This window comes from Cebus imitator, unplaced genomic scaffold (assembly GCF_001604975.1).
Source record: "Cebus imitator isolate Cc_AM_T3 unplaced genomic scaffold, Cebus_imitator-1.0 Scaffold30, whole genome shotgun sequence".
In the NCBI taxonomy this organism is placed as follows: domain Eukaryota; kingdom Metazoa; phylum Chordata; class Mammalia; order Primates; family Cebidae; genus Cebus; species Cebus imitator.
The window spans coordinates 6,868,635-6,882,249 of record NW_016107345.1 but is presented as its reverse complement, the minus strand read 5'-3'; the positions used below and the strand labels follow the sequence as shown (position 1 = coordinate 6,882,249).

At 36.4% G+C, this 13,615-nt stretch overlaps 1 long non-coding RNA gene across 1 annotated transcript; it reads left to right on the top strand.

Annotated features, from left to right (window-relative positions):
* The first annotated feature begins 40 nt into the window (after window positions 1–40).
* LOC119470406 lies at window positions 41–11,939 on the top strand. Its single transcript, XR_005199300.1, has 2 exons — window positions 41–1,702; window positions 9,825–11,939. It is a non-coding gene; the product is annotated as an uncharacterized LOC119470406 (long non-coding RNA).
* Window positions 11,940–13,615: the final 1,676 nt, after the last annotated feature.

The following is a 13,615-nucleotide window of genomic DNA, read 5'->3' as shown; positions in this document are numbered from 1 at the left end:
TTGAATCTTCAAATACTTTTTTCACAGGGATTCTGAAGTAATTTTTATTGATTATTAGGTTTATTCAAGGCCCTTGCATTCTAATATAAATTTAATACTATTAAAGTCATTTCTGTAGTATTCCTTAGTACTAACTAGCTTTTTTATATGACCAAGTTATTTGTGAATGCTTATTTCTAACCCTCTTAAAATACATTTAAATTTCAAGTGTAATTTCAGTGTCAGCATACCATTAAGAAAAGTTGCTAGAATTTGTAACTGTCAGTGAAGGATGCATTTTAAAATATTTTTTCTAAATGCCCAGATTTTCCAGAAATAATACAAAAATCAGGTTACAAGACTTATTTAATAGCCTGGTTTTCTAACCAACTAGATATTAAATTAAATGCAGGCATAGAATAATTAGAGTGATTCTAGAGTATGGTATATTGTTCCTGTTGGAGCAGCTGGCTACTTTTCAGTCTTTTTGTCCCCAATGTTCAAGGTTGGATTTAATATATATTGAAAGAAGCAAGCTTGGGAAACCCATGAAAAGTCTGGATTTAATAAACTAATAACAAATTCAGCTATTTGGCTAGTAATAGCTAATGTTAAAAATGGATCTTTTTCCGTAACTTCACAGAATGCACTCCCCATTTTCCTGTAGGCCTCTTAAATTGTAAATCTCAGAGAAAAGCAGAGTGAAATACTCCAAAGTAGCCAAAGTGAGGCAGCTTGATATACTATGTGATAACACTTAGCATGGCTAATAATAGCACATGGTAGGTATTTACTCAGTGTCTGCTAAATGAGTAAAAATATAGTAATAGAATATATTTTTGAAATATTTACTATACTAGTCATAAAGCTTTTCCATCCTCTCCACTGTTTCATTCCATCAGCACTTTACTGAACATTTACTAAATTTAGACACTGAGCTATTTCTTAAGGCAGAGAGCAATACAAAGATAAAAATACATAATTACTACTCTCAGGGACTCAGAGGCTAGTGGGCAAGATAGACTTTTAAACAAACAAAACACACATTTTTGAGGACAACAATGAACACATGCTCAGTGGAATGTTGGCACACTCAAAGGCCATGTCATTAGCACCATCTCAAGTGCTGCATAATATGTTTTTGTCCCATTTAATGAGACAGTTAAGGCAGGCTGATTGTGTCATATGCCCAGAGAAACCTCTTGTTCCTGCTGGAGGTAAGTGAGATGCACTTTATAGCTACGTCTGCAAGCTGAATAGATGGTGGGTACAACTGAAAATGTTAATTTTGCTATTTCATCAAGCAAAGCTGGGATCGATTGCTTATTATGGTAAACCATGAGCACGGGACAGTGTATGGTATATCAAAGATGCTCAATCAATATTGGTGAGTAAATGAAAAAAATTCAGATATGTGTATGATACTCTGTTAGGTGTTCAAGAAGATGGAAAGGAACATGTAGTCTGTCAGCAAGGGTGAAGCAAGTAGACAAACAATTGTAGCACAAAGCTAAGTATTACATAAAATACATACAGTATTTTTGTTTGGAAATGTGTATTACTGGATTCTCACAACTATATAATGAGGTAAACATCAATCTCATTTTTCAGAGGAAGAGCAAACCTCATCAAGAGGTGATCGTAACAAGAAGATGAAGTGCTATAAGGAGTTTCTTTCCCTGCTATACTTGTAATGAAGGAAAACCAAAGAGTTGAATAAAAGGTGAGATACACGAAAGCTCCTAGAAAAGGGAGAGTAGAGGTGGAACTTAGTTAATGCAAGAAATTTGTACAGCTGCCCAATCTCCAACCAGAACTCTGATGAGGCCATTTGTCCTAATCCTGTGTCCCAGCGGCCCAGAGTAGGTTGGTGGTGAGTGTTCACTAGTGTGTGGAATGAGGGTGGGGAAGGTGCTAGAGCTGGGGCGATGGGAATGCCTTTGCACATAATATCTAAACAAAAAAAGTAAATTGCAAATTGTAAAAAACATGTATTGTCCTTAGCTAGCTTAATAGTTGCCCATTAAATTTCTTGCTGTTCTTACTTGTACTGCTTCTCAGCACAGAAGCCAGTTGTGAAACCATGTAATTTGGGGATATATAATTGCTGGCTTTACCCAAAGATTTAATTCTAGGACAGATGGATATGCATCTGGGGCACATATGGAGAAAAAACAACCTAATCATGAGATAGGTGGTATAATGCAACTGCCTATAATAACAATAATGATAATGATGAAGATGATCAAAACCAGCCAGCTCTATTTAATGCTTCCTATAAGCCAGCTACTCTTCCAATCCTAAAGACTTTCTATATATTAACCCATTTAATTATTATAACCCTATGAGATAGGTTACTATAACAGTTCCCATTTTACAAAGTAGAAAATGAAGATTTAGGTGTCTTGCACAAGGCCACTCAGCTAGCTGTATATCCACAAAGCCATTATTTGACTGCTCCAAGCAATGACAAGCAAAAAGAACAAAGCTGGAGGCATTACATTACCTGACTTCAAATTATACTACAAAGCTGTAATAACCAAAACAGCCTAGTACTGCTACAAACATCCAGAGGCTACACTCTACATTTTTATGCACTGTTTTTCTTTCATCTCTGTGTAATATTTGATTTCTTTGTCAGTTAACCAGAAATACAGGGAAACAGAAATAGAGAAGAAAGGTGGCATGCTACTTCATGTATTTTCAGATTAGGACTATGGCCAGGAAACCTAAGAGACTCCAAGGAAGTCTTGTCTGAGGGTAGCTCTCTTCAGAGAGGCTTGCCTTTGCTCCTACTGGTGCCTCAGTGGTGTTACCAGCTGATGACCCTTTTTTATATTCTTTCTTCAGTTTGGTGTTTCCCAAATCATGTATGCATTTCAAATATGAACCCCTAAATGATGTGGACAAATCCTGGTTTATGAATTCTCAGGGAACAAATTTTCCCTACCTGTAGCAGAGGTCAGAATAATCAAGCTTTCTCTTAATTTCTATTTGCCAATTTTTCTATTTCACTTTTTATACTGGAATGTGTCCCTTTGAAACTTTTCACTTTACTGAGGGTTCTCTCTTCAAATACCAAGCCTTGCCTAAGCCCAGGACCTCACTTCCAGCCTCCTAGTGATGGGTAAAATCAAAGCCTCTTGCTAATAAAGATTGGTGACTCCTTTGATTTGAGAAGCCAAAGAAAATGTCAGACTAAGCTTAATAGTCGAAAATTTCCAATTATTTTTTATTTTTGACTTCTGCTAAAATCTTGTACTCTCCCAAAATCTACACTTTGCATCTCAGTGGGTTTTGGTTATATTTTAGTCAGACTTTAGATGTTCTGTGGAAAAAGGATTTTAAGATTATCTAGTTTGCAACGTTGCTAGCAATGTGAGTGACCTATTTTTTTAAACTGCGTATAATTTTTACAGTGAAATATTCAGAGAAAAATTCCTTAACATAAATATAACCATATAATTTTGAAATTTGCAACTTACTTCTATTTGTTATGCCTAACTTACAACTAAATGTTTGTTTTTCTCTTTGAGATGAATTATTAAGTTCCAGATTCTCTTAAAAGGTTTAATATTTCTAGTAGTGTTGCTAAATAGAATACATTCATTTAAAATTGTGCCAGCTCTTCTATGATCAGGCTTAGGCAAATTTATTTTGGGAAATTATAGGAGCAATCTTTTTAAACAGTTTTGAAAACATGTTGCTCAAATTGTCTTAGCCAACAATCACTAAACATAATTTACGTGAGTTTTAAGTTTTTTCATTGTAACAGATAAAAGCAAACATAGCTAAAGATCAGACCATTTTAAAAGCTCTTGATTTTACAGAAATAGACAAGTGGAGAGGGTCAGAGACCAGAAGGTAGAGTGACAAAATATTTATCTAGCTTTGCTGCCTCTCTCCACTCCACACGTCAGAAAGCTGAATAAAACAAGCTGCAATAGGGGGCAGCACTAGGTCATGGATCTTTTTTTGTTAAACTATGCTCATTTTTTAATCCAAGAATTTGTCAGTACTAATCTATAAATTTTAATGAATAGAATCAGTGTATTTTAAAATCAGAAGAAGTATTAAGGACCATCTGCTCTACATTCTAATATATAAGGGAAAGAAGTGGGAGAGACTTCTTTTGTTTGTCGTTTGTGTATCTCTCTTAATTCTTTCTTAGATTTTTCTGCATTGCTTGAATATATAAGAAAAATATTAATTTCATAATTTAAAAATTAAGATAAACTTTTTGAGATTTATTCAGAAATGACATTTCTATAGCTGGAAATGCCATGGGATGCCATTTTTAGGCTATAATTTAGGGCTCTCTAGTGAAGAAACATTAAAAGTTACTGAAAACTTTTTTTTTTTTTTTTGAGACAGAGTCTCTGTTGCCAGGCGCCAGGCTGGAGTGTAGTGGCATGATCTCGGCTCACTGCAACCTCTGCCTCCCAGGTTCAAGCAATTCCTCTGCCTCAGCCTCCCAAGTAGCTGGGACTACAGGCACACACCACCACGCCCAGCTAATTTTTGTATTTTAGTAGAGACAGGGTTTCACCATGTTGGCCAGGATGGTCTCGATCTCTGGACCTTGTGATCCACCCGCCTTGGCCTCTAAAAGTGCTGGGATTACAGGCGTGAAATCCCAGCTAGATATGCTGGGGTTACCGCGCTCGGCCTGAAAACTTTTTAGTAATAGCAATGTAATAGTAATGTCTTGCCTGTAGACATTGATTTAATTGTTATTGAGGGAATCTAGGCATAATATACTTAAAAATTCCCTGGATGTTTGTTATGTATAGGGCAAGTTAAGAAGTGCTGGACATCAGTCACCAGCTCTTCACTGTTATACGTGAGTCACCTGGAATACTTTGAAAAATCTCACAGTCTGGCAGAATTCCAGAGCCACTGTACTGGCATCTGGAGTTCTCCAGGTGATTCTAATGTCGAGACAAGTATGGGAACAGCTGTTGCTGCCTGAAAGCCTCCAGGAAACTTTCCCTCAATTTGCATGTGAGCCAATAAAATACTGTCTTGCTTTTATCTGTGTTTTTAGCCAAGTTGCTAGATGAAATACAGGTCCTACTAAATGTGAATTTCAGACATCAGTTTTTAGTAAAAGAATGTCACATACAATATTCAAGACACAAAAAATTCATTCATTGCTTATCTGAATGTCCTTGAATGCAATCAGATTTAATTGCAGGGGCACTTCTTGTGTTTCCCAGTATTTTTATTTGTCGAATCTGGCAACTCTACAAACAAAACACAGCGTACTCTAAAAATCACTAAAGAGCAATGTAGATTTTCTCTGTATATACAGGATTGTTAAGGAGACCGAACATTGAGGAGAAAGCAAAGACGAATCACCTTGGTAATGCGCAGTAATACCTCCTAGAAGTCTTCATTCATCTCCCTTCCTCAATGGTCCTAAGCTTTATAACAACTGGCTTAGTTTCTTGCTGTATTCCCTCACTCATAACTCAATAAGTAAGCAACTCCCAAGTCCACTCATAGTACTTCCATCCCCACCCTTACACCTTCCTCCTTTTGAACAATTCAACCTATTACAGTTTTTACTATTTTTTTTTCCCTGAACCACACAAAAAAGGTTGTAAATCAAGAAAATGCACATATAAGCTAGCTGATGTGTGCACAGAACTATCGGGACCCCTTTCCATGTATCATCCCACTTTTATTGATGTGGAAATGTAAGCTTTAGAGGATAGGGAAATTGCAGTAAATTTATGTCCTGAATGCTGTTTCAGTGCCATTTTCAAATATAAACCAAAGAGTATGTTTCCGTAATGGTCTAGAGAGATAAAGGACTATTATGTCTGCCAACTTTTACACTTCATTTTCTGGAATTTTCCATCAACCACACAAATTGTGACAATAGATAACAAATATAAGAGCACAACAAACACTTAAACTGTAAGTGTCTAATACTCATTTGGGGGTAGGAAAGCATGTATTGTAAGTTTTGGATGTATTCTATAGAAACATTGTGATGTATTAGTTAGAGTGTACTAAATTTTGTGGGGCCCAGACATTGGCTTAAGTCCAGCAACCAGCCTTACTAAGTGACCTTAGGCCAGACACAAAGCTCTGTGCTCCTTCACTTCTGCATCTGTAAAATTAAAGCCATAGTGCCTAAATTGTTTTGATAACAGTGTGATTGTGAGAACTAAAATGAGATCATATATGTGGATGAGGCTGGTCCTTGCAAACATTACCATTTTTACTAGGTAAAACAAAGAAGGAAGTGTAAGAACTGGTCTAGTTTTGCTCTATACAAGGTAACTTAGGCTCTTGGATAGTCTTTTATAAGCTATCAAGGCAAATGGACCCAGAAATATCCTCAAGGGATGAAGGAAATGTTGGTTAGCAGGCCACATGTAAGCAATGATTTCTTTTTAAGTAAAAAGAAAAGATGAAAATGCCAAGCCACAAGATTAGCCCTCTTAGAGCTTCCTGGCATCCTAACTGGGGATCATGGATATGTTAAATAATCATGTTACCCTCCCTTGATTAGATGGAAGCATTAAGTCATCTGAAACTAAAACTGAGTCACAGACAAACTTACGGGAAGATACCCAAAGTCTGAGTGGTTAAGTAAATGAAATGGGAAAAAATGTGCATGAATATCATGTTTCCATATCTATGTTAGCAAGAGTTCCCCTAGTGAACCATGACCCATTTCTAATTTTAGAGTTTGGGTGACTACCTTACCTTGGGCCCCTTTAAGTTTGAATGTGATCATTTGGACAAATTGTAGACTCTATTTGCCATTGAAGTTTTTGTGAAGAATTTTTTTAAAAAAAGCAAACATCATATTTAACCCTCCTGGAAAGAAAAGAAAAGCAATGTGAGTAGCCACGTTTTCTGACTACAGATAACTCATTTGTTCAGTTTTTAGATACACTAAATTGTTTGCAAACCCAACTTCCCTAGTGTGTGTGTGTGTGTGTGTGTGTGTGTGTGTGTGTGTGTGTGTGTGTGTGTTTAACAAAATATTTATTCTTTGTCAGGACTTAGTTGTGGTGAGAGCCTGGTGAGCATAATCTCTTAAGGTATCTAATGTTAACACAGTTTTGGAAATCATCTTTTAAAAATGACTCCCTATTCCGCAAACTATGAAACTGAATTTGTCTCATTAACTCTATGCTTCGGTTGAAGCACTCACCATATTCACTCATTTATGTTAAAACCATCTTTACCAGATTAAGTTACTCTTTTCTGAAAACCACCAGTGGCTTTTCATTTACTCACAAAGCTTTGTTTCCCAAAAGGGTCTTAAATCATTCTTATGTCTCAAGGTAGCTTACTCCTTTTCTTCATGTCACCACCTCAGAAAAACATGACCAGACCCATCCAGTCCCTTATGTCATGCTCTTTTAGCACTTAACACCATCAGAAATATAATTTGTTGTACTTTTAGTTCTTTAAGGAATTTCCACACTGTTTTCCATAGTGGCTGTACTAGTTTACATTTCTAGCAGCGGTGAAGTGTTCCCTGTTCACCGCATCCACACCGATATCTACCTAAATTTTTTTTTTTTTATTATTATGGCCATTCTTGTAGGAGTAAGGTGGTATCACATGGTGGTTTTGATTGGCATTTCCCTGATTATTAGTGATTTTTTTCATGTTTATTGGCCATTTGTGTATCTTCTTTTGAGAATTATCTATTCATGTCCTTAGCCCACTTTTTGATGGGACTGTTTTTTTTTTTTTNTTTTTTTTTTTTTTTTTCCTGACTAATTCGTTTGATCCAGCAATCCCACTACTGAGTACCCAGAGGAAAATAAGTCATTATTCAAAAAAGATACTTGCACACACGTGTTTATAGCAGCACAATTCACAACTGCAAAATTGTGGAACCAACCCAAACACCCATAAATCAATGAGTGCATAAAGAAACTGTGGTATATATACATGATGGAATACTATATACCATAAAAAGGAATGAATTAACAGCATCTGCAGTGACCTGGATGAGACTGGAACCTAGTATTCTAAGTGATGTAACTCAGGAATGGAAAGCCAAATATCATATATTCTCACTGATCTGTGGGAGCTAAGCTGTAAGGATGTGAAGGCATAAGAATGATACAATGGACTTTGGGGACTTAGGGGAAAAGTGGGAGGGGGCAGGGGATAACAGGCTACAAATATGGCGCAGCATATACTGTTTGGGTGATGGGTGCACCAGAATCTCACAAATCACCACTAAGAACTTATGTGACCAAATACCACCTCTACCTCAGTAACTTATATATAAAAAAAGAAATATAATTTGTTTTCTTGTTTATAAGTTCTGAAAAGCTGGAAATATTGCAAGTTATGTTTACCTTATATCCTCACTGCCTATAACAATAACTAACAAGAAGTAGGGACTAAATAAATATTGAATAAATGCCATTGAGTGTAAGCAAAATAATATGATGGTTTCTATAAAGATAACTTCAAATGATACGTTTTTAAAAGAGTGTGGATATAGGGCCTGTCGGGGTGTGGAGGGAGTAGGGGAGGGATAGCATTAGGAGAAATGCCTAATGTAGTTGACGGGTTGATGGATGCAGCAAACCACCATGGCACGTGTATACCTATGTAACAAACCTGCACATTCTGCACGTGTATCCCAGAACTTAAGGTATAATAATAATTTAAAAAGTTAAAGAAAAAGAAAAAGAGCATGGATAAGAATAGCATCATTAGAATTAGAATTATTGTGTTCCCAGTCATGATAGCTACTTTAAAGCAGACACTAGTTATTTGAAAATATCCATTGGCCATAAGGAAAAAAGAAAGACATTTTTGTTTAAAAATGCAATATGTTCTATATTCAGCTTGACTCCCTCTTCTTATGCTCTTCTAAGCCTTTCAGCAACAGACATTTAACTCCTGGCTAAAGTTTTGTCCTCTTATAAAAATCTGGGAATAATTTTTCTCCTCACCAAGTTGTTCTGTAGTTCCTGCTTTCAGAACCTCAAGTGAGGGATGAAGTAATTGTCTCCGAAGTCAGCACAGCAAGCTTGGGAGCTGTTAATTGGCCTCTTTTCTAGCTCATAAAAAGTGGTTGCTGGTAAATGAAGGTACCAGTTGAGGGAATGGGAGTCAATTATATTGTTTTTAGGCATTTGTTACAAAGACAAAACCAGGTAAGACCTTAGGTGGCCAAATATGTAACCTGGAGCCTTCTCAATGTTTCTGGAAGGGATGAGCAATGGTTGCAGTAGCAGTTCTGTTTTTGTGTGTTTGTAATCTTTGCTGCTGCTGTTGCTGCTGCACCAGGAATGGTGCATGGTGCATGGCAGAGTCTGCTTTATAGTGCAGAAGAAACTTTGTTATTTAGTATATTAGAGGCTTTGGCCCCTTAGGTTTATGGACAGGAGTAATTAATGACTTTGTTCCTTTCTTGATTGGAAAGTCCTTTTCATATTGGCAAAAACTTAAAAAGCAATAGCAACAAAGACTCAGTGGCAGGTTGTTGGCAATGGACAGAGAAACTTAGGCAAAGAGGAACTCTGTCAGGACTAACTTAGCTGATTTAGCAGAAGTGAACAGAACTGAAATGTAAATCTCTTCAGAGTGGGATGCTAATGAGAAGTAAGCCAATTCTTGAGTTGAAAGATAGGACATAAAATTTATTACGTGGTATGATTGCAATGTTGCTTCACATGCATGATGCTTTTTGTTTATATACACATACATGCAGCATAAATCATAAATATACATATATGCAGACAACACTAAAACACATCAGAATGTAAAAACTGGTTGCTTCTGGGGAGTTGGATTATGAGTGATTTTGTTTTCTTTATTCTCTACTCTCCAATTTCCTTGCCAAGCTTCCACATTCAGTCTCTTCTTATCCATCCCTACTACCCAAGAAACTCATGCTTTTCCAGCCCAAGCCAGCCAAGTCATGAAACATCCAAGTTAACCTCTTACTCCCTGGACTTGGAAACCTTTTGTTGTTTCTGTTTGTTCTCCAGCCCTGGGTCCATGCTCAGAGGATTAAATTGTTCTTTACATTGAACTCCAATTAATAGTTTTCTTGTCTGGAACTCAGGCAGTTTTAAACCATGGCCAAAAATTATTTGACACTACTCCTAGCGAGAGATGGGGGTCTTTGTTCCCTCCCCTTGAATATAGCTAGTCTTGTGATTGTGACTGTTTCAACCAGGTGAGCGTGATGGAAACGACAGTGTGGCTTATGAAGCTAAGATATGAATGGCAGTGCAGTTTCAAGCTTGTTCCTGGAACACTCACTGTTGGAGCTCTAAGCCACCATGTAAAGCCTGAACACCTCGAAGCTGTCTGCTGTGAATTAGCTCAGGCTCCCTGGAGAGACTATGCATAGGCACTGAGCCCCACCATGAGTGAATGAGCCTTCAGATGATTCCAGCTCTTTCAGTTTTTGCTCAGCCTTTGAATCTTCCTGGCTGATGCCACAGACAAGGAGAAGCAGGGTGAAGCTGTTTTTACTGTGCATTTTCTGAATTCCTGAGGCCAGACTCTGTGAGCTTAATAAAATGGTGGTTGTAAGTGGCACTGCCAGATTTTGGGGTGATTTGTTACACAGCAATAGTAACCAAAACAGGATATTTGAATCCAACTTGAGCCAGACTTCTTAAAAATGACTGAAGTCAGCTATTTTTTTCTGTGGTCCTGGAGCTAAATGCAACTATTCTCTCAGGCTAACATGCTCTTCCCAAATGTTCCATTAACTCAAGCAGCCTGAAGGAGGAACTGCTTCCTATCACAGATATGCTCAAGGAGGCCCTATACATAGTTAGAGATTTCTCTTGGTAAGTCATATCCTTCCCTTAATAAGTCATATCCTTATATGTGAAACTTCTGGATCCTGGGATTAAAGAACTCAATTTGCTTTGCTTTCCACTTTCTAGAAATTTTCTTCTTAAAAAGCGTGAATGAGCTTGTCTCCTGGTCCAATTTGGATTTAGCTGAAGACTCTAACCTGAATGTTTTCTTCATCAGGACCTAAGGACACATACACCCTGAATGTGAGACGCCAGAAGGGAGGACAAAGTAAAGGTAGACAACATGAATATAAATTGAAAGCACAGGAGAAAAATCAGAACTAAAAGGAAATGTTAAAATTATATATATATATATATATATATATATATATATATATAATTCTTTTTCATTTACTGTGTGCCATTATGTTACATGTATGATGTAATCTCGACATAACAGTTCTAATGATGTAGGTATTTTATTATACCCATGATAAAAGGAGGCCTGTATCTTTCTTAAGGTGGGCAGAGCTTATAGTTGTACATATTAGTCTCACACCAGATCCTGCTCTCTTAATCTTTAGGCCCTACAGTCTAGAAATAATCAAACTTAATTTTATACTAATATTAAAGTGTTATTTGCCTTTTTTCAACTCTCATTATCCCATGAGTATGTGGGGGAATTTTCCAGCATATATTTGGAAGCTGTACATACCTGAGTCAATATATTAGAAACTTTCAATGCACAAAGTTACAAAATCATGTGAAAGATCCACTCAAAATGCTATATACATGAATGGATTTTAATGCAACAGAGTACCAAATACAGATTTCACATCACAAGTAACCCCTCCGAAACTCACTTTTCAAATTTTGGTATGTCATCAAAGAAGACTATCCACAATGATCTGAAAAGGCTGTTAAAATAATCCTGTCTAGTTTTTGTTGTTGTTGTTGTTACATATTTGTATGAGGCTAGATTTCTTCATATACTTCAAAAACCCCACAAGGAATTAAACACAGAAGATATGAGCATAGCAGTGTCCTGTTAACCCAAATATTAAAGAAATTTGCCATTCTTTTTACTAAATGTTTTGTTATAAAAATATAGTTATTTTGGCTATGTTATTGATGTTACCATGTTAGCATTGTTATTTTAAAATGAATAAATTTTACTTAAATATCTGTTTTAAGTTTGAATACAGTAAATATCAATGACTATAACCCTCACAAACAAAAGATCTTTTGGGACCTTTAGTAATTTTTAGGGATGGAAAGTATTTCTGAAACCAAAATGTTTGAGAATCTCTGGCCTAGAAATTTGGTAGATGAATAGGTAGAGCCAAAGAAATGGGCTTTTTGCTTTCATTATAATAGAGTCTGCATTGTATTTAAGCGCTTTTAAGTGTAAAGAGAGATGAGTGTGTAGGAGAAAGGGCCATGGATAAGGTGCAGTGTCTGAGAAGGTTACAAGTGAGTGGATTCAGAGCAAAATTGGAGAGACTTTCCTGGGAGAGTCAGCATCGACAATAAATGCAAGTCCATCTATGGCTGGAGCAATGGAAGTAGGAAGGTGAGTTAGTTAAAACCTGTTTAATAATGGCTTCTGCTTTTTCTGTTAAGTAAAAGATAAGAATTATTTTAAGATTGAGACTGGGTTAGATTTTGAGGAAAAAGGTAAATAGTTATACAAGGCATTAAATGAACAGAGAAAGCTTCCCAGGATCAGATAGCCCTATGTTGGCAAATGATCAAAAATGAATTCTTTCATTCCTGAAACATCTCATGGAAAAACTTAATGGTTGTTTTGTTGTTATTGAATATTGTTCATTCAGATTGCACTTAGCTCATGGAAAGAGCAAAAAAATGAGGAAAGGGTTGTCTTATTAAAAATGTAATAATAACTTGGAGTTAGGCATCTTAAGTAAATCTCATTAAATTGAACAGCAGATTAAATAGTTTTTCAAATTTTATTTTGGGAAAGGTCGTTATGTTCTTTATGTTCACTATACAGTAAAAACAATGTGACTATTTCTAACATAGTATATGGCTTACAAGTACTGGGCAAGAGTTATTTCATTCGTAAGGTTGGAAACTGACACTTGATCGAAAATGTTGCCTTCAAACTAACTTCCAAAGTTCCCTAAAATAGAATCACATTGATGTAACTTTACAAATAAATCTTGAGCTTTACCCTATTTCTGATTCAACCAAAGAAGACATAACCCTCTCAAGCAATTCTATGAAAATTATCAAACAATGCTATATCAACAATTCATAATTCAGGTTAATCAAACATGCTTTCCTGGGTGCACACAATGAGGCAGGTAGAAAGCCTTGGTGTGGCTCTCGACCTGCTATCTTCAGAGCCCAGGAACTAAGAGAAGGCACTTTCTGATGAGAACTCATTGGAGAAGCAGAAGATCTCCATGCATAGTGACCTTACACAACATCTTCCTTTTCACAATTACTACATCCCTTTAAGAGTGGCTAAATGTTTTATCTCTGAAATGCACACAGAGATTATTGGCACCATGAATGATGCCAAATTGTATCAGCAGATCCTTGTGACAACTCAGGGAAATGTAAAACCTATGCCTCACGTTCCGTATCTACCTCTTCACATTGTCATAAGACCAAAACCAAACTTTCTTCAAATGATGCACCGAAAGTCACATATAATTCCTTTTGTAGGTGGGCATATGAACATCTCAGCAACATATGATATTAAGGGAACAATATTGATATAGATTGTCTTGACGGTGACCTTAGTATCTATGAGTACTTGATTCTTAGAGTTATGTTACTCTAGTACTGCAGATAATACGCAGATTTACAATTTGAATACAATTGGTTTTTTAGTTACATTGAAGACT